The 21,353-nt window shown below is 44.6% G+C and overlaps 1 protein-coding gene across 1 annotated transcript in view; it reads right to left on the bottom strand.

Moving 5' to 3' along the window:
• bcl2b (BCL2 apoptosis regulator b) overlaps nucleotides 1–21,353 on the bottom strand; it is a 35,840-nt gene that overhangs the window by 13,179 nt on the left and 1,308 nt on the right. The window lies entirely within an intron of this gene.

The raw sequence follows: 21,353 nt of genomic DNA, 5'->3' as shown, positions 1-21,353 counted from the left end.
GTTGGTTAGACGCCGTAACCAAGAGGTTTGTATTTGTTTTGAAGCGTTGAGTGACTTATAAATCTTCGCCCCGAGTCTGTGAGAGCGAGCGTAGGAAAAAAAAAAAAAAAAAAAAGGGAATGCTGTGATTATTGCTTCCTCTTTGATGAAATCCCAAGTTGTAATTTAGGAAGCGCTGCCAAACAAGTCAAGTGTAATATCACCTAATGGAGAATTAAACGTGTCAGTGGAGGAGAAAGTATTAGAACATCAAAGGCAGACAGCCAGCGCCTCCTCAAAGTCTCCCCTTTCATAAAGGAGACATCTTCTAAAGTCGACCCGCCGAATGAAAGCCCGTCAGTTATGGCAACAAGATATCGGGGCGGTTTACGTGATTAGAGCGCCGAGGTTTCAGGTTCAGCCGGGTATGTAAATGAGGGAGGCCGCCGGTCTGGGAACGAGGAGAGCCGAGCGCCGCTCACACGAGCATCTCAGATGACCGATCATGTCGGGAGAGAAAACAATGGTGTGTTTGAGGTGCAGCCCCCCCCCCCCCCCCCACCCCCCCCCCCCCCTGGGAGGACCTTTGAAGTGCAGACAAGAGGAGCAAACCCTTTTCCACAAAGTCACGGAGAAGGCAGAGAAGCTCAGACTTCTTCTCCTCGACGCTCCTGCAAACACGTTCCTGCAGAATCTGGTGCAAAGTGTCAAAACTGACAAAAATGTCACGTAGTTCACAATTCGTTGCTTAGAATCGGTGGAGAGACGTCACTTGAGGACTATTGACATTCACACGTCATTGGAGGAAGTTAAGGTTCACTTGGTCACGGATGCTCTGACACGCGGACCTTCAGACTGGAAGACGAGCTGCTGGACCATCTGAGCTGATTCTTCACCATATTTTACAAAATCATAAAATCCTACATAGGCAAAGCCTACATAGTCATTTATTCAATAAAGGTTCAAAACAAGGAAATAAAAAAGGGTTAAAGTAAGACCGCAAAATAGCCGAACAATGAAAAATTTTTTTGTTGTTATTTAAGAAAGCTGAACTTGATATTTTTTCCACAATAAATCAAGAATTTACCACATGTCAGATACCAGATTTTGTCTTTTGTAGCATTAACTAGCAAATTACAGAGACTTGATCCATATAGATTTAAAGCTTCACAGATGAATAATTTTTTGGTAAATTACTGGCAAAACATATAGAGTAAAACAGTATTTTCTTTTGATGTATATGCTTTCCTTAAGGCGGAGGGGTCACGACCTGCCGTTCAGTGTGCCGTCTCAAGGCTCTGAACAAACGGCGTTATGTTTCCACACGCCTCACGGCAAAGTCAATAAAACAAGTAGATCCAGTTTATTTCTCTGGAAATGTGACTTTACTTAATGGGAAATGAAAATAAATGTCAAAATGTAAAGACTCATTGAGAATAATTTAGGAGAAACGCTAAGCCGCTAGCTTCAGGGTTTTTCTTTGGCAGTGTGCTTTTATTTCTGTAATAGATGGGAGTACTTCCACCACCATTGTCTGCTGTTTGCATGAGGGGATTGGGGAAAAAAAAAGAAACGACATCATGTGGGATAGACATAGCAAAACCCAATAAGGGAAGGAAAGCAGCTTTTCCCACAGGCTGCGGGCTGAAGTTGCAAAATGTGTGACAAAACTTCTCTATCTGGCAAGTAGCATGAGGTCACTTTGAAACACGGAGGGGAAATAAAAAAAAAAATGTGACTTTGATTACTCAATTTAACTTGTGGCTGAGGAAACAAACGCATCTCTTTTTTTTTTTTTTTGTGGACACCTCTTGAAATAAATGTTTGAAGCAACTGGCCAGTTTCTTATAAATATGTTGGTTTAGCAAGAGAATCTGAGAAAAGTAAACACATAAAAACAATGAAATACTGAAAACCGGATTTCTGAGCTGACGCAGTAGTGAGTAGGAACCATATTAGCACCGATTAGTCCTTCTTGTCATTGACAGACAAAATGTCTGATTTGGATCTTAGCCACAGGAAATTGTTCTTCTCTTCACACTTTGCTGGTGTGAGCATCAACACCGACCAGAATCCTCAAAACTCACGGACAGACGGTAGCTTCTGATCTGGACCTGGAGTCCAGTTGTGTCTCCAGACCACTCAGAGCTGCTGCTGGGTCTGTGGAGGATGTGACATGTCGACTGACCCGGTCTTGGTAGGCCGAGAACCGTACCAGTTGCATCAGATGATTGTGGAAAATTCACAAAGAAGGAATGGTGCGCGATCATCTTTCTCGATGACCCTGTGTCGGCGCCAATAATCACGAGAGCCCGTCATCAGACAAAAGCTTCTGATCTGGACATGAGGCGTGGCTGCACATCGCTCTCTTAACGCCGGCTGGTGGAGATGCACAATGAAGGAATGGTGCACGTTAATCCTTCTGGATGCACCCGATGACCCCAGTTAGGACCAAAAGTAACTAGAATAATCATCCTAGTTCCTTAACCTGTCGGCCGACCAAGCTGTGGCCAATAAGGAACAGTCCCTGTTACCTTAAATGAATGTAATAGCAGGTTGGAAGATTGGCCGATTTGCCCCATTAGGACCAATAAAAAAACACACTCCTTCCCTCGTGGACAGACAGTGGAGTATAATTCGGCAGCACAGGGGATTCGACCCGTAGGAACCTGCCTAGTTACATGAACTGATTACAGGAGGTGAATAATGGAGGAATGATGCACATTCAGCCTGGAGCTAATGGCGACTGTGCTTCTGTTGCATGAGGACTGAGACATGATGGTGTGATCTCTAAAGGATTACCAACGTCTTCCATGCTCACATCAGACAACAAACTAATATGGTAATATGGCCGCTGGTGTGAGTAAAAGTCTGGTCGTGTTGTGCTTCCACATTCCACATTCCACAGCTTAAACCAAGCTGATTGTCATATTTTGCTGAAAGAAAGAAATCCCAGAGTGAACTTCACTTCTCTTACCCCCACCTCTCCCCCCGTCTTTTTGGTCTTCTTTTCAGGCTGCTGGGAACACTGGGGGAAAGTTCGTTGACCTCTCTCAGGCAACCAGCTGATTTTTATCCAGAGGAATGACAGGAATGCATTGATGTGTGGAAACAAACAACCGCACTGTGTGCGCGCCCCAGAGGCCTGATATGAGGAGGAGGAATGAGCCTCCGGATTACCCAGTCAAGTTTAAGAAACACGGCTGTATTCCACACGCGTCATGTAATGAAATCAGCCTCTTTTTTCCACGGCATGAAAATGGACGTAACTAAAACCTTGTCGCCTTTCTCTTCCGTCTCGGTTCGATGTGACCCGTCGAGACCTTGACGGAGAAGAAGGTGTGCAGGCCCGTAATGGAACGACGGTTGATTGTTTGAACTACGTGCAGCAGGTCGGCTCACTCGACGCCGCGTGACCTTCCACCGTCTGTGTGCACAGACCGAAGGGGAAACAAGCACAGTCTACCTGACGCATGATAATGAGTCGCCCATTGTGGCGGTGGAAGCGCGGTGTGGGGACGTGCAGAACGCTAATGAGGCGCGTGTCGGTTCCGTAATGGAGGAGGAATTGTTCCTCTGGAACAATCCGGCGGGGAAAAAAACAAAACAAAATGTCATTAGCGGTGTGTTTGGTGGCTCCCTGCTGTGAGCCGAGCAGCTTTCAGACTGATAATTACAACACAGCCAGCCAGGTTTTATTTATTGTGTTATTCAATGCCCATGTGGCGGCTTCACGAGTGCGTTCCTCCGCATTCCAGTCAGCAGATGCATCAGCTGAGCGTCAGATGAGTGTCGAGTCAGATGACTTTAACAAGCTACTTTCATCCAAGTTTGCTTCGTCAGGTCTGATCTCCTCCCGCATGTCTCACTTCTTTCTACTCACCGGCGTGAGCGCTAATTAAAACCGCTTGATTTATTGGCCCCCGGTATGCCTTTGTCTCTTAACCCCCAGACGATGGCATGCTCTTTCTTCGGCTGCCCTCCATTTTCAACCCTCAACCTGGCTGCAGCACATGTGGAGGCAAAGACGAGCAGGATTGAATGTTTAGAGCTTTATAAGCCTCTTCTTATTGCTCGCCCTTCCTCCTCCTCCTCCTCCTCCTCCTCGACCCGGTTAGCCTCACCTGCTGATCAAAGACACCTTCTGAAGTCCAGGAATACTTTTAACCTGCTGTCCTCCCCGGAGTGCAGGAATGTGCACTCATTTCTATTAAAATGTGGGAACATTGAAGGTCGACGAGGTCTGTGATGGGCTGGCTGCTATCAGAAAATGAGTTTGCAAGACCCGCCGATAACATGGCGCTACTGCGATCAAAAGAGCCCGTAAAAGCGAAATTAAAAGTGAAACAGACTTAGAGGACTCTTTTATTTAAGTGTCATAAAATGTGAAAGAGATAAGTGAAGAACTTTACGGGATAATCTGTGGAGCTGATTAAAGTTTTTGGTGGCCACATCTGCCGACAGCAGTCGTGTCTAGACCAGTTAAAATACTTGTATAAAGCAAAAATGGCGCCTGATTTAACTGCATTCTGACTTCATAAAGAGAAAAAGAATCTTAACACAGACAGATCAACCATAACATTATGACCACAGGACTAATATTGTACTTGTCGGAGCTTTCACCAACAAGTTAACAGCAGATTCAAAGGAAAGGGTTTGAGTTTGGTCGGTCCCAGATGAAACATTTGTGACGATTTGACTTGTTGTTATCTTGAGTCATACACTGTCATAGTCATGTGACCAAAGATCAACATGATGTTGTGTTGGCGACTGACAGACACAGGCCTTCATTTACTAAGATCCTGTATGAATCATGCCAAATGTGTTTTGCTGGTCTTTCACTAAGAATAAGAATAACATCACATCACAAAAAGGGATATTAAATGACAGTTTTGTGCGTTTATAAGAAGATGACCTGTGCCGTGTCAATGTTTGTTCGTTTGTGTGCACGCTATATCGAATTTGAGCATGTTTTTCTCTGTGCAAACTGTCAGTAGGTGAGCAACATAATCTCGACAGCAGGTCTGGATGAGATCATCTGAGGGTAGCTTTGTCAGTAAAGATAACCTGCAATAACATCAAAGTGACACACCTGAACAACAGAAAGCAGATTCCCAAGAACTTGAAATCTTGGACCCTGTCCATAATATACCTGAGTATCGATGCTAAAACATTCCACAGCACGGAAATGCTACTAGAATTAAGTGAACGTTGTTTATTTTTCTCCTGAAGGCTGTTATTTTTGTCCATCGATATGTTTCTGATCTCTTAATTATTATGTAATGTAGCAGGTGAGGAACTTACCAGACTGCACCTCAAGTCTTGTATGTTGTGAGATAAATGGACTTTAGTTACGGAGCGAACTTTACCACAGCAGTCTCAATGTGCTTTACATGATCCGTCACATTCACCCACATTCTCACACTAATGGTGACGTCTGCCGGGCAAAGTCCTTTCACACCACTGGGAGCCGTCTGGAGTTCAGGACGCTTTGATACAGGGACAGGGAACGATGTGGGATCAAATCTTTAAATTTGAAAAAAGGAAACTCTCCATCAACTGAACTATACCTGCCCCAGGTGAGAACTTCGATATGAGCCGTGGTTGTTCGTGACACGGCCACCGATTCCCCTCTTTAATTTCCTTTGACCGATTTTGATAGACGCTGTCCTCACTGGAGCTGCAGGTTTGTAGACGATTTGACTCAGCTGATGTCAAACCGGCTCAAATCCATTTTTCTGCTTCTAACATTCACTTGCTGCCGGAAACCTCCCACCTCCAGGCAGACGCCATGATCACCTCCCGCACCTGTCAGGGGTCGTAATGTTATGGCTGATTGCTCTCTTCATCGTTGTATCCTCCAAAACAGACATAAATCATCACCGTATTGTCAGAAAACTGCCAAAATAACACCAAAACAAATCAGCTAGGAAAAGAAGGAATCACTGTCAGCGCTGCTGGTTTCAATCCTCCGTGTCTCCTTTGAAGTCGCGCTCATTATCCGAAGGCGTGACGACGGCCCAACAACCAATTAAAGGCGGCTTCCTCGCAGCAGACGCTGTGAAATTGTTGTAATGCAATCGGCCCGGCAGCCCCGCGCTTGCGCCTGTCGGAGAAACGTCAGAAGTGGCGCTAACGCCCGCAAAGCAGCGGGAGTGATGTGTGACGGGCGGGTTTAGGTTGGAGAACAGGTGAAGAGTTCAGGATCAGCGAGGAGCCTGTGTCCTGAAATAATATCTAACAGCAAACATCAGGGGGGGGGGTTTGGTTTTCTCTGCACTTTAGACGCCATCGGCCATGAATCAGCCGGACATGCAGAAATGTTACTCATGAAAACTAATATTTAAAAAAGAAGAATTTGATTATCTGCAGTTCGAGATGTAATTTTCAGCCAACACAATTGTCACTGCAATGATTAGTGAAGCTAGTATGAAATGCGCGGGCATTTCATACTAGATTTGAAAATTAAATGAACATAATTGAATAATTCTATATTTGATGTTGCAGGTCAAAACTAAAGAGATTTTTCGAGATTCTGTCGCCCTGCAGTATTAGCACATACATGTGATTAAATATTTTGAGTGAAATTTGGAAAACACTAAAGTAGAAATACAAAAGACATGAAAATATGCAGTTGAGCTGAACTAAATTCAGGCCGATTCCTGATTCAGAGGCTGAAAAGTGACTGCAATTGTCGAAAAAATGCCATTCAAGCATTACAATTGACATCATTTTATCCCCAGCAGCACAGAAACTGAGCGTTTATGCAAGGATGAATGAATTAGAATGATTTTTTTTTTCTATAACACCAATATTAACAGTCTGTTTCACCGAGTTAATTGAGTCTTCGCTCAGAGAACCCAACACAAGCAGTCGGAAGGACTCAATCAATACGGCACAGTGGAGGAGATATCTGATCCCAGTCAGCCTGAAAGAGATCCCACTTCCTGTGGGCTTAAAAAAAAAAAAAAAAATTGATATTGTGGAGAGGGCGAATTATTTACTCCAAACCTGCACGGACGAGCGGCTGAAATCTATTTACCCTCGTCTGGCTGTTGTTATTCTCTAGGCGAGCGTGGACTCAGCATTTCAGAGACGAGCCAATCATGGCAGACTGTGTGTTAATGGACAGAGCTGTGGCTAGCTACAGCGGGAAATCCCAGCGGACATGCTCGTGGTGTGTGTGTGTGTGTGTGTGTGTGTGTGTGTGTGTGTGTGTGTGTGTGTGTGTGTGTGTGTGTGTGTGTGTGTGTGTGTGTGTGTGTGTGTGTGTGTGTGTGTGTGTGTGTGTGTGTGTGTGTGTGTGTGTGTGTGTGTGTGTGTGTGTGTAGGCTGAAATGGCATGGCTAACAGGAAGCGAGGCACCCCAGGGCCATCTGCTCCCTGCCATGGCTCACATGTCACCCTGTGACAACACAGCATTATTGATTCACACCACCACATCCGCTTCTGCGTGTGTGTGTGTGTTTGCGCGTGCATGCCAGTTTGTGTGTGTGTGCGTGTATACACAGCCATTTTGTGGACAGCAAATAATTGATTTGCACCAGTACGTCCGCTCCTGTGTTTGCCTGCACACTCGTGTGTGTCGACCTCAACTTTTATAAACCAGTGAATGGTAATTTTACTTAAATCATCCACAAAACAACACGTGAATAAATTCTTTTTTTTAAATCTCATATTTAACCAAACACACATAATCACACACACACGAGTCAAGTGAATACAAGAAGTGTTGTCTAAGTTATTAAAAATCGGTAATTGATTACAGATTAGAGTATTGGAATTACTTTCCTGGTTACTAAAAAGAGAGTGTGTCTCAATAGTGGTGACACACTATGTAGCACTGACACAATAGCTGAGCTGTGAGCACTGAGATGCCAGTCTGAAGTTACATCAGCGGGAGGAAGATGCTCTATAATCTGGATGTAAAATGAAGTTACATCAGTTAATTAGAATAAACTTTTCTTTAATCTGGATATCAGCTCTTCTTAATGAAACAGATTAAGAACTCAGAAGAAGCATCAACAAAACAGCTGAGATAAACAACCAGGAATGAAGTTCACAGGAGTCCACTGAAGCCCGTTTAGCTTAGCTCAGCAATAAAACGGTTAGATTTTTACAGTGCACGATTACAGATTACAGAGAGCTACATTGGCTACTGTTGCTCTGGAAATTAATTGAGGATATCAAATCTCTTTTAAAAACCCTTTTGGGGGGCTTTGTCCCAGAAATCTCTGCGGGAGCTGAACAATGGGAGGAACAGTTTAACCTTGCCCTATTTTGATATGGGGCTTCTTTTGCTGGGGCTTCCTTTGCCTGGTGGCAAAGTCAACTGTGGCATCTCATTATCCGGCTCCATCCTGACAGGAGCGACAGAACAACTCTTTAATCTGCCATCTCAAATGCTTCATTAAGACATTTTCTCCATGCAGACAGGGCGGCGGGGTTTTGGGGATGCGAGCCTGGCAGTGGCACAGAGGCGAAACAGGGCAGGGGTTTATGGGTAGAAGGACCACACGGGAGCAGGCAATGGCGACATATCTATATTTAGAGGCCTCTCACATGTCCCTGCATTTTTCAGGGATCAGGGAGGGGTTACCTGACACTGGAAGTCACATCTCGGGGTATTAGAGTGCTGTGTGTCGGGATGGGACACGTGTACGGGGGGAAATGAATATGTCTCAGGTGGTCAGGGTGAAGAGGAAGACCGAGGATGGGGAAGAAGATTATCTTTTAACTGGAGCGCACACAGCCTACATCCACTTAGTGTCCGAGTTTATCCGCTCTATGTATTATTTATCAGCATCTCCGGGCGGGATGGTGCAGCTTTTTAAATAGCTGGTGGCACGTGTCCCTCATGCAACGTGAAAACAGGCAAGTTCAGGTGATTATACAGAGGAAACGCCAGCAGAGAATAGAAAATCCCCACATGACTCTGGAAGTCTAACATAAAGAACAACCTTGAACATAGCACGCTCCGCTGACATAATTGTCCTAAACAAAAAAGAAAAGACGTCCACACCCTCCACCGTCAGGAAAGAGAAGCCCAGGTCGGCTCCATTATTTATTTACAGTCGCCGTTCCCCCAGCAGGCATTCCTCCGGCCCTCCAGACGAGGCCCAGAAATAAGCGTACAGGACGGGGTGGAGGGTCTCCGGGGGACGAGGCGACGGCGGCACAGAGAAATCACTTCACCGCATCTGAAGCAGAGCAACAATTCTGAGCTGATTGTGTCGTTTTGTTTTGGGGTTTTTTTTTCACAGTGAATAATATGAATTCTTACCTAGAATCATTTGAAAGCTGAAGGTAACCAAACCAAACGACTGACCGCAAGGTCCAGCCAGATCTGGAGTTTTTGTTGTCTTTTTTGTTTCCTTTCTCTGGTCACACATGAGCTATGCTGCCCTACACTGCCCTCTCAGGTCACCAGTGGTATTGCTATGTCTGCTATCCAGAAACATAATGACACAGTAATGAAGACAGAAGATGGACAGAAGGCTTCGTCCATATCCGTCTACGTATTTAACGTTGAGCATTAATGAGCCTTACGTCATAGCCCTCTACAGATTTTCTTGCCAATCTGATCTAAAACCATCCTATTGATGTGGATACCAAGACAATACAGATGAGCAATGAAACGAAGACGCTGACCATTCTTTCTTGTTCCAAATACTTCACAACTTGGAACACCTCTCCCATGACAGTTGTCTCTCCGCCTCTGAAACAGCGAAAAGGTCCTCGGTTCTGGTTCTCTTGACACAATGAGCATCACTGGAAGGCCAAAAGTAACCAAACCAGAGTTCTAACTTCATGTTCCTGCCAAGAAAGTGACGGACTGACGTCTAGTATGACCTCAATTATATTCCAGTAAGATCTGCTATACGTTGGCAGAAAAGTATGACCCATTTTTAATGTGTATAACTGACATACTTTACCCTGCCGTTCATCCCACAAACGCAAATTCCTTCCAAATGGGGCACAATTTAAAATGGAAATAAACTCTCCAATTCCATACAATTTATTGTTAAGAAGCGCAGTTACAACAAAGAAAGAATCTAGCAGACACACATTTCTTCAGTTAACGACACTCCGACACACTTCCACCGATCCTCACGCAGCAAAACGGACCAAAGCATTCTGAGGCAGATCGATGTGGTGAGGATACGGCCTTTTTAAACGTACAAATACATTATCTTGTGTATGTAATTGGCACAAAAGCTTTCAGTTTTGCCAATTTCCTCATTAAATGATGCGAAAATATCGACGTAAATGATGAAAATTAAATTCGATTTTGGGGATATGAGGAACAACCTTCCATTCGGGAGGCATCTCAGCAGCAGAAGCGGCGACTTTACCGTCACTCAAGCGACACCAAAGGCAAAAATTTTGCTTTCTAGAGTCCCCAATGCTGAACTAAATGTGCGAATCAAAAGGTCTTTGTGCTTTGAGCCTCTCGGAGACCCAGATAGCACACGGACTGCAGATCTCTACGGGCCTCCTCCTGGAAGAAAGCGTTCTTGTCAGAGCGATTCAGACGCTGGCGGCCCGGAGCGGCCTGCCTTCTGTAGGAAACGCTTCTGCGATTACAGTTGCCGGGCTGATGGGTGTAAACACAGTGGCAGATGGCGAGCGACCGAGGCCCGAGCGGCGAAGGGGTGCAGAGCAGGGGAACGTCTCGGCTGCCTCCCTTTGTGTTCTACACTCTACGCTCTCCATTACCGAGCAGAGAGTCCGCATCAAGAGATAACATTGTTGTCAAAAATCTCCAAACTCAGCCAATTTTCCTTTCTTTCTTTTTTTTTTTCATTCTCCAGCAGTGAAATCACACACACACACACACACACACACACACACACACACACACACACACACACACACACACACACACACACACACACACACACACACACACACACACACACACACACACACACACAAAAATCCCCTAAATGCCATTTAGATGACTAATCTTTATTTCCTCTGTCTGATTGCTGGAAACAAGAAAGCAGCCTTCAACTGTAATTTGTGCATCCACGCTGATGAACAAATTAACAGATTTAAGAAAAAAAAAAAAAAAACAGGAAATAGAAGCGGCTGTGACAACACGCTGGGTGGAAAGAGAGGATTTCTCAGTCAGGACGGACGGATCAATCCTGACTTATAGAGCTCGTTACGCTGTGGAGCAGGCGTTCCTCAGATGTTGTATTCCTTTTACTGTCAATGCGGGCTTCTGTTTGTTCGCGGCTCAAAGCCGAGGGGAGCCTCCAACACGCCCTGATTAGTATTGACTGGTGTTTAACAGACTGAATTTGCATCGCCGAGACGTAAACTGGATGTAAGTAAGATCTCACGGAGGATTGTTTTCACTCTCCCGTGAATGGCTGATGAGCCTCCTTTGTGATTTAGTTTGTTTGGGGAGGTTGTTTTTTTTTTTTTTGTCTCCACTCTGCTGACATGTCACCTACATGGAGATTAATGACTTCCTCACTGTCCCAGATCCACAGAGGCTCAACGAACGAGGGGGTGGGGTGGGGGGCAACCAGATGCCTGCCACGCTGCAGAAACCCGCAGGTCCACACCCATCGACCAGCAGATTGTACTGGTGGGGGGGGGGGGACCCCTTAGGATGGACCCACCCCGGACTCACATTGTCTTCTCCGAACACACACAGAAATAGGCCACCTGGTTAGCAGCATTCCACAGACACCTGATCTCACAGTGCGAGGTTTAACCCCTTCACCCCCGCCACGACATCAGCCTGTCCAACATGAGGCCCAGAAAACGGCTCCGACCTTACAAGAAAACTTTATCTTTGATTTTCTTTTTTTTTTGCCCCCCAAAAAAAGAAAGGGACTTGTATTTGTAAGTGGTTCCTTTTGGATCGCAAATCTAATAACAATGATGGCCCAAACAACACTTACAAACAACAACAATTCAGTTGTGGAAACATGCTGGGTGCAGCAGAAAGCAGCAATTGGAGCAGAAATAGGATTTCACTGTATATTGCTCCAGAAGATGGAATAAAAAATGTTGAAAATGCGAATTTTTTTTTAATCCTTCACCTTTTTGTGAAAATTTCTATTAAATTAGAACTCGTTATCAATGTATTCTTTGTGCTGTTGCAAAAATGTTTATAGAGTTATCCTAAAATTTGTATTAATAGGTTATTATGCAACCATTTTCCTGGTGCGGCCCACTCGGGATCACATTTCACCTTGAACGAAAATGAGTCAGACACAGACATTCCCGGTAACATCAGTACTCTGACAAATTGACATGAAAAAATCCATTCCAAACACTCATATTCTTGTGTAAAGCCTAAGAAGACAGCCAATAGGTGCTTCTGAGTGACGCCCAATATTCTATTTCATGAGTTAGGGACTGACTTCATTGAAACTCGGCACTGAAAAGTTTGAGTATGTCAGAGGTTCTCAGCCTGTTCCTTCTTGGGGGTCGAGGCTTTTCCTACTTCGTGAAAATTAGATTGGCGTTTGTCAAAAACATAAACACATTAAGGCTCTTTGTGGAATCTGGAGCAGATCTTGGGAAACGATCCGCTGTCCTGCTTTATAAAAGTGAGCCGATCCAGCAGAATTTCACTTGTACTGCTGGTTGTAGGTTAGTAAGCAATATAGATAACCGATAACCAGCAAGAAGCTTGAGTTCAGGCGCAGGGAGAACATGCAGACCTCTGTACAGTCGATTGTTAACGTAGATGAGTCTTATTTGACCTGCAGGTGTCAGTAAAACCAGAGTGACGCCTGACAGTAGTCAATAAACTCAAACGTGTTTGAAGCACAGGTTGAAGCGATGCTAAGTAACACTCAACAGTCAACCCTTGAGTTGAGTTCAACTGTTTTTCCTCCCGGGTCGTGCTTCGGCCTCTGGCTCTGTCGCCGCCCCCTCAGCCAGTCAAATGTCTGAGGTCGAGTGTAATTTCAGCTCCGGCATCTGCAAACTTTGTTCAATCACTCGCTGTTTACTGTGAGCGCCTGGAAATAAACACAAGGTGTGGGCGAGGCCGCGGCGAGTCGTCGGCCCCTGATGAGCGCAATTTACTGTCCAAACAACGTGGGGCGGATTGAAAGGGCCGAGCGTCGCGTCCTGGAGCGTGTGGGAAGCAATCGGTGCAGAATAAGAGGCCGTTTTCACCCTCAGTTGACTTTTTGCATACACAGATGCTGTTTTTGTTGCAGATTTTTGTTTAACAAAAAGCAGGATCGCCTCACGCGCCGTCGCTAGACTCAACAACGATTAGCGGGCGCTCCTATTTTCGGGTTGGAAAACAGGAGGAAACAGAGGGTGGCCGATAGAAAGCTGTTTCCACACCACGCTCGCATGTCAAAGTGTCAGGAGCAGGTTGATTAGCCGCCAACTTTTGTTTTAAAAGCTGTGAAGGAAAGAAAAAAAAAAAAAAAAGCCTACGACTCACCTCGTCCACACAATGAGCAGTATAAATAAATACAACCTGTCGAAATGCACTTTTAACCACTTTTACTGAGTGTCCTCATTGTTGAGTGGACGTGTCAGCTCCAGATGGTTCCACGAAACAAGCAAAAACACACGAAGGCTCAAGGTACAAAGGCTTCAAGAACCCTGCCTTGGGGGCCGCCAGAGATCACATGGGGGGGGGGGGGGGGGGGGGGGGTGTGTTTGTCAAAATGAGATTTGCACATATTTAAAAAAAAAAAGGAAAGAATTCAAAAAACCTTCCATTTCTGCTCTGCGTTTATTCTTTTCCATTTTTCTCAATCCCGTGGAGACCAGTAAAGCAGTACCAGCTGTAGCCATGAGGAGGCAGTGTTGAGATTAAAAGTGAATAACAAGTAGGAGAATTTATCGGATTTCTGCTGCGTGAGATCTTAACATGTTTTAAGACCTTTCAGACCATCAACATCGGCAATCCTGCTTCTGACTGTGCCTCCTTCCAAACCAGCAATGATCCCACTAAACGCCTTTGTATGGACCATCGACTTTCTTCTTCTTTTACCTTAAAAAAATAAGGTTTCTCTCTTGGTATTTAGCTATGTTGATTCAGAGTGAGCGACTCCCTCTGCTTGATTCATTGCCAAACTCTCATTCCAACTCATTGGATGTATGGAAGTATAAAGGAAGTGACATTTGCAGCGCTCACGTGTCAAGCCTCAAGACACCTTCGACAATCTAGAGCAGGCAGTCCGTCCAGGGTTGAGGGGCTTTTGTGCAAAAGGCTGAATGTCTTTCCTGTCCGTGCGTCACTTTTCTCCAGCTTCCATCCATCGTCTGTACTTAATCCTGTGCAGAGTCGCAGGGCGCTGGAGCCAATTCCAGCGAACAATGGGTGAGGGCAGGATTCGCCCTGGACGGGTCACCGGTCCATCACAGGACAGACAGAAAGACAGACAACAAGTCGTAGTGAAAACATGACAACTCCACACAGAAAAGCCAGTCCGGCAATTGAACCCAGACCTTCTCGCCGCGAGGCGTGAGCGCTAACCACCGCGCCAGACGACACCATGAAAATGACTCAAGACAATTTAGTACATATGCCATACCTATAGGTGGCGCTGTAACTCTGCGACGGAAATACAACAAAAACAGAGAAGAAGAAGGAGTATGCACAAACCTCACTCATCCTTGTACTCGAGAAATCCAACATCTCGCCTTATTAAAGCGACTAGCATCAGCAGCTCTCCAGACCATGTGGTCCGCCATTGTTGTTGTTGTTAAGTGGCGTCGCGGGGTTATCGGGTCGCGGGGTTATCGGGTCGGGAGGCATGGCAAATACATCATTTTCAGCAAATGCCCTGGTCAACGCCGAGGCGACGTTTTCAAATGTCTCCACTCCGGAAACCGTTCTCAAAACAACGCCATTTCCACGCTCCTAAAACGTTGTGCCGGATGATCAGGCGAAAAAAACGATGCGGTTTCATGACACGGCGTAGTCGTGTGGACAAGGCCTGAAAGCTGCATGGCTGTGGACGAAAGCGACTTTCTGTTTTTCCTGTGATCGACTGCTGATCTCTCCGGAATGAACTCTGTGTCTTGTATTCACTTGAATCGTGTGTGTGTGTGTGTGTGTGTGTGTGTGTGTGTGTGTGTGTGTGTGTGTGTGTGTGTGTGTGTGTGTGTGTGTGTGTGTGTGTGTGTGTGTGTGTGTGTGTGTGTGTGTGTCAAAGTGTGAATATGACTAACATCAGACGACTTGAAAAGGTGAAAATCCACATTACAAGCGAAAACCAATTAACTTCCACCTTAAGAATTGACCTGTGCTTTTCTGTCAGTGAGTGTGTGTGTGTGTGTGTGTGTGTGTGTGTGTGTGTGTGTGTGTGTGTGTGTGTGTGTGTGTGTGTGTGTGTGTGTGTGTGTGTGTGTGTGTGTATGTGTGTGTGTGTGAGCACCAGTGTTTGGTTTTTACGGGAACATTTTTGGCAGACCAGATATTGGATAGGCCCAATGGAAAATGAAAATGCCGAGAGCCACCGAGTCAGAAAACGCGTCTTAAAAAGGGACGACCCTAAATATGAAAGACCTCCATTGAGCCGGGGATGAGATTAGACACAGAGCGGCGGCACATCGGCCTCAAAGCTTCCACCCTGACACAGATTGGATGGCAGATTACGTGCAAACAGCAGCTCTCATTGTTCAGCCTGCGAGGATTCAGGGGTCACGTCAACTTAAAACACAATGTGTTTCCAATCTGCAGAGTTTTGGCACACACAATATTAAAAAAAAGAAAAATGAATGAATGAATCCATTCTTTGATCTTCATTGGAGACTCATGCAGAAAACAGTGGAACCATAACATCCGCAACATTAAAAAAAAACAAAAAAACAATGTTGGTTTCCTTGACAGAGTTTGATCAATCGTAGTATATTTCTGGAAGTAAAATCATTCATTTGAGATTAAATCGGAGCTAACGGCACTTCATTTTTCTCGAGCAACTTCACAAAACCCACAAAAATCTTTCCTTAAATCGATTTTAAACTGCTATTTCTCCAAACACAACGGTTAAATGACCATGAAGGCAATGTAAGGTTGAAATGTATTACTTCAAGATAGATTTCTCCTTCAGCTTTGTGGAATATTTTAGCATCTTTAAGTGAATTGTTTCAGTTTGGCAACCAAAGACTGAAACAGGAACACCATTAGTTGGATTAATACTGCTACTTCCTGTATCCTTTACAAATTCAAATACCTCATTTCAAAGTGAACACTGTTTTGTCGTCTTTCTGCAAAGCTTAGTTACAGTATATGTTCACCGTGAGCCTTCCTAATATATCATCAATTCATTGAATCAGAAATCCAAAAATCAATGAAAATTTTTTTTTTAAATCCATTAACATTATTACAATCATATCGTGATCGCAATACTCAACAGTATTACATATCATGTGTTTAAATGAAATCATGCAGCACTAATTTGCAACATTAATTATACTTACTAGAGTCTACATTTACTACAGCATCATCTGCATACATGGAGATATTTTCTGACAATCAGCAGGTACTGATGGACCGATGCCATGAAAAGAGGCCATTTAAAGGAGCTTTGATGTTTACATCCTACTTTGTTTTTGCATGCTTGCCTAGTGGCTCCAATGCAAACTGCAGTGTTTTCAGTATTTCGGCCAAGTTCATTGGAAAACGTTCCTGCAAGTAAACAATGGCGTTTTCAGTCGATCGTCTAAATGGGGAATAAATTCAAAACAAAACTACTACTTGTCTGAAACTAAAATCAGTCGAATTAATGACTCGAATTAAATTTTTGCGCCCATAAAGTGAGTGTAAAAACAACAGGTCCGCACAACAGTAATGAATACACGTTAACAGCTGCGTCTATACACACAGGTTTCTGTATGTTATGTCCTTCTAGACTCAATATGAAGTCAGCGCTAAACACAATTTATCAAACTTTAACCTCTGACCCTGAGTGTGTGTGTGTGTGTGTGTGTGTGTGTGTGTGTGTGTGTGTGTGTGTGTGTGTGTGTACAGGTTTAGGTTCTCACAGCGGGGATTAATACTCATCCATGTTCCCACATGCACACAGACACAGTTGATGTTTCCACACATTATGAAGTGATTATATCGTCCTACATCAATGTCCTGCAGAAGTACTTTAAATTCAAGTATAATTAGAACAAAAACAAAGTAATAAACAAAGTTGAGAACGTTGACAAGTACTGGGATTTGATTTTGTCCTCACAAGGTCTGTAACATTCTATTATGTGTGCAAACCGGTTTAGGTCTCCGCAACCATGATGAACGCACACACACACACACCCACACACCCACACACACACACACACACACACACACACACACACTGAACCCTCTTCCTGAGGCTTCAGTACAAACAGTCTTTTTGTGTCGTGAGGAAAACACACTGACATTTATCACATTTCGACATCCGGCCGACACGCCGGTACAAACGAAGAAGCCAGATTTCACAAACGCGGCGTGGAGACAATGCTCTGTGTCTGCAGCCTCGGTAATTAAAGGTCGCGTAACAACTGACGGTACACACCTCAGGAAACTCCCTACCTGATGCCCATTAAACAAAAGAGGCCATTTAAACGGGAGAGTTGCATTAAAAAGACGAGTCAGTCCAAACACATTCTCTAATGAAATTATATCAGAGTGAAGGTTAAGCCTCAATCAATATGGCTCAGAGGTTTTTTGATTCCCCAAGAGTGGGAATCCAGCAAATTGACTCAAACTGGAGACATATGCTTTCAGATAATCTCCAGATAATCTGCTGGTTTAAAGGACTGTACTCTCTCTGCGGGCGCGATGCAGCACAGATACAGTCGTCTCCATTCGGCTGTGAAACACAGACTTATGATGACCTACATTACTGTACGGCGGGGCTGCAGAGACCCCGAGCCAGCCTCAGACTTGCGCACAGGTCTGACAAACAAAAGAGTCCCGACCTGGATGCTCGTCGCGCTGCGGGCCCGCCAGAGCGGCTGCAGATTCCTGCAGGGAGCTTCTTCTTCTGTTTGCCCCTCTTTGATATGTGGCACAACCTGCCACCTCCAGGGGCAACACAGACTCAAGGGGAATGTTAAACGGTGCTATCCTTTGAGATGAAACATTGGATATGAATCATTGATGCCCCCCCCCCACCCCCCCCACCCTTTCTTCTTGAACACACACCCCATTCATGATAGCTTCCAGCTACGATAACCAGGCAGCACAAATGTTATGCTCTCATTAAGAGCACCTCACATAATTAAAGGCTAATTCGGGGCAGGTTGAGGAGCGTGAGCGGGCGGCCTCGTCTGCTGAGTGGAAACAGAAGCTGCAACAAGAATCTGCAAAGCGAAGTGGTGCAGAAAGAACGAGAAAAAAAAAAAAAAACCATGAAGCAAACACAAAACCGCTGACTCGCTCGACAGTTTCCGTTCCTGGAAAGAAAAAGAGAACATTAGAAAACTGTCGCACTCTCGAAACGGAAGGGGTTTTTAAGCAGCGACTCTCCGATGACTGGAAGAGGCTCCAGTGTCGAAATGACTTTACCGTCAAAAGGTCCGGCAGGCGGCTCCACCACGCTACAGACAGAAATAGTCCCACAATAAACTCCTGAAACACACACTAAGGTTTACATACTCTCTCCAGCTACTTTGTTAGCAGTTCAGCTACGTGATGAGGATGAGGATGATGAAGAAAAGGTGATTTAGCAACAGGAACTCAAAGAACTTCTAGTTCAACAACAGCATCATTGAACTTTTCCAGGAGGGTGAAGCTTGAAGCCGATGAAGACCACACCGAGTGACCCTGCTGTCAAACCAGAACCAAGGCTCCGGGTCACACTGGACGACCAAAACTGGACCAGAGAAGAATGGAAAGACCGTGAAGGCCTGATGAGTCTCTATTTCTGCTGAATTTGGTGAAAACAACATGAAAGCTTGGATCCGTCCTGCCTTGTATCAACGGATCACCTAATAAAGTGGCCGGTGAGTGTACATCAGCAGCGTTCCCTTATATTACGAATAATTACTGTAACTGCACAACTTTCAGCTTTTAGCATCTGATGACACTCCAGTGGATATAGGCGTTAAAGTGACTCATTACACTGCCATGTGATAGAAAATGGTATTACAGCACTGTTTTCTTTACATTCTCTTGATTATTTTAGGTTATTTTTCACTGATTTGACGTGAAATGAACGCTAAAAGTATGGATAACTCCAATGTAAACCTGAAAAATGTCCCTCTGTGTGCTCAGGTAGGTAAAATGTGAGGTGTGGACGCCGGTCCTCGTTGGCACCTAATGCCCACGTGTCAGTTAGATGTGCAGAAAAGCTTTGATGGCCGAAGCCACCCCGGTCCAGTTGTGCCCGGAGGCCGAAACACATTAATTCAATAGTGAGCTGTTTGCTGACATGTGTCCGGCCTCGCGAACCTCCCTCCACTGCAGCACTCCCCTGAACCAAGCCTCAGCCGCAGGTGGACGATTAAACAGGGATTTACTGTGTTTTTCTGCTTGAATGCATCAGAGTCTGTTATTAGAATCTGCTCTCACTTCCCTCTGTGTTGGATTATAGCAGAGGTGTTCAAAGTGGGAAGCAGGACTCACCAGTGTGAGGAGAATACAAACTAGTGCAGGGGAGAGAAATGTGGGAAGAAATACATCCGGATGTTTTTTTTCTAAAGGAGATGACAGTTTTCACTCAATTATGTGAGATTAGGTTAAAAAAAGACAGTTCAAAGGTGCATTTTGAGGATTTTTACCATTTTTCTTCACATTTAACATTCATTTTTGAGATTCTATTAAAGTGACAAAGTTCATCCAGAGTGAAATGAGATAACTGATCCTTTTCGATTTGCTTCACGAACCCGCCAACTATTCTCAGTTTGACCTGAAACTTGTTTTCCACAATTCACGACAACCTTAACTTGATGTGCCAACGACTCAATGTTAAAAGAATAAACATGACCTAATGACCCTTTTCACGTCAGTGTGCAGCAATCGACAACTTCAATATTGTGCGCGCGAAGAGCAGAATGTGAAGTATGAGCAGTACCACCTTTGTGCTTTGGAGGCAGTAGTGAGTGGCTGTAGCCGTCAGAGGTTTCCCTGCTAGTTCCCATCCACTGTTCAAACCCAATTCTTCCTCTCTCCGACTGATAACAAACCCACAACACCCCCATGTGGTACTGAACAGTATTACAAGCTGGGGTTAGCGTGCCCCGGGTATCCCATAAATATAAGTTGATTGTTGTTTTCTCTCATTCTTTCAGCTAAATAAATCATTTTACATGTAGATCTGAGAAACTAAAGACAATCGAAGCTTCAAATTATGCACAGAATTTCTTATGTGGTGTAAAATGTGAGTCTAAAGATGGTTAACATTGAAAATCATGCACACCAGTAATTGGGTTCATTTTTATATTTTTAGCCTTAATTTTTCTCATAATCCTACTGGCATCAGCCTTTGCAGAACTTCATTTTAGAGCTTCTTCTGTACGTTTTAACAGCCGGGTGTTGGAGACCACTGACGACTCAATGGACAGTCTCGTGTGACACTGTCGGGAAGATTAACGTTTTGCAATCCAAAACCGAGCAGACGTCCAAGATGGAATCGACTTAATCAGCCAAAGACGTGCAGAAGTGACAACAAACTAAAATAAAGACAAAACTTTTGGATAAATAATGAAAAAAGTAATGAATTAATGGGCTTTGTCGTGTCTGTGAACCGCTTATTTTTGCAGGATGTCACCTCTTTATGAGAGCCTTCATATCTCAAGACACCTCAAAAGTTAAGATTATGCACAACACAATGTTGGCTGCATTGACATTATTTACATAAAATGTGGAGGAATAATCTTTACTTGTGACTCATAAGCTCAGTGGTACTTTGCAGACCCCTGTCGTGCTTCATGACAGCTGCAGTTACAAGTGATAAGCTGGCAAATATCCACTTTGAGACACACGATCGTGTCGCAAAACTAAAACATTTCAAGCCTCTTGCACAAATATTCAAGAAGTATCAGCCAGTGTAACAGTGACTCTGTCCTTGACACGTCTGTGCTACAGTGTCAGTAAAGTGAAACATTCATTCATTGCACTGCCATTATGTGTGAGGAAAACTAAATCCAACATGTTTAGTCAGAGTTTCCACCCTAAACCCTGAGATTCATCATCCTGCGTTAAGTGTTGCTGTGCTCCGGGGCAGCTGTGTGTGGCGGCCACTGGCCGCACACTTTGACAAGGGCGGGTTTTATGCCAGAGCGTCGGGAGGTGTGACACAGCTCTCGCTCTCTCATTGGTCACACGAGTTTAACAGCCAACGGCAGCATCCAACGGGAGCGGCTCACAAAGTGAGACCGTCCATGTCGTGCGTCCGCACCGCGGTGCGTCACTGGCGCATCTAAAGGGAGAATTTCAT

This window comes from Lipophrys pholis (assembly GCF_963383615.2).
Source record: "Lipophrys pholis genome assembly, chromosome: 1".
Classification (NCBI taxonomy): domain Eukaryota; kingdom Metazoa; phylum Chordata; class Actinopteri; order Blenniiformes; family Blenniidae; genus Lipophrys; species Lipophrys pholis.
The sequence above is the reverse complement of the archived record's forward strand: the minus strand, read 5'-3'. Positions and strand labels throughout refer to the sequence as shown.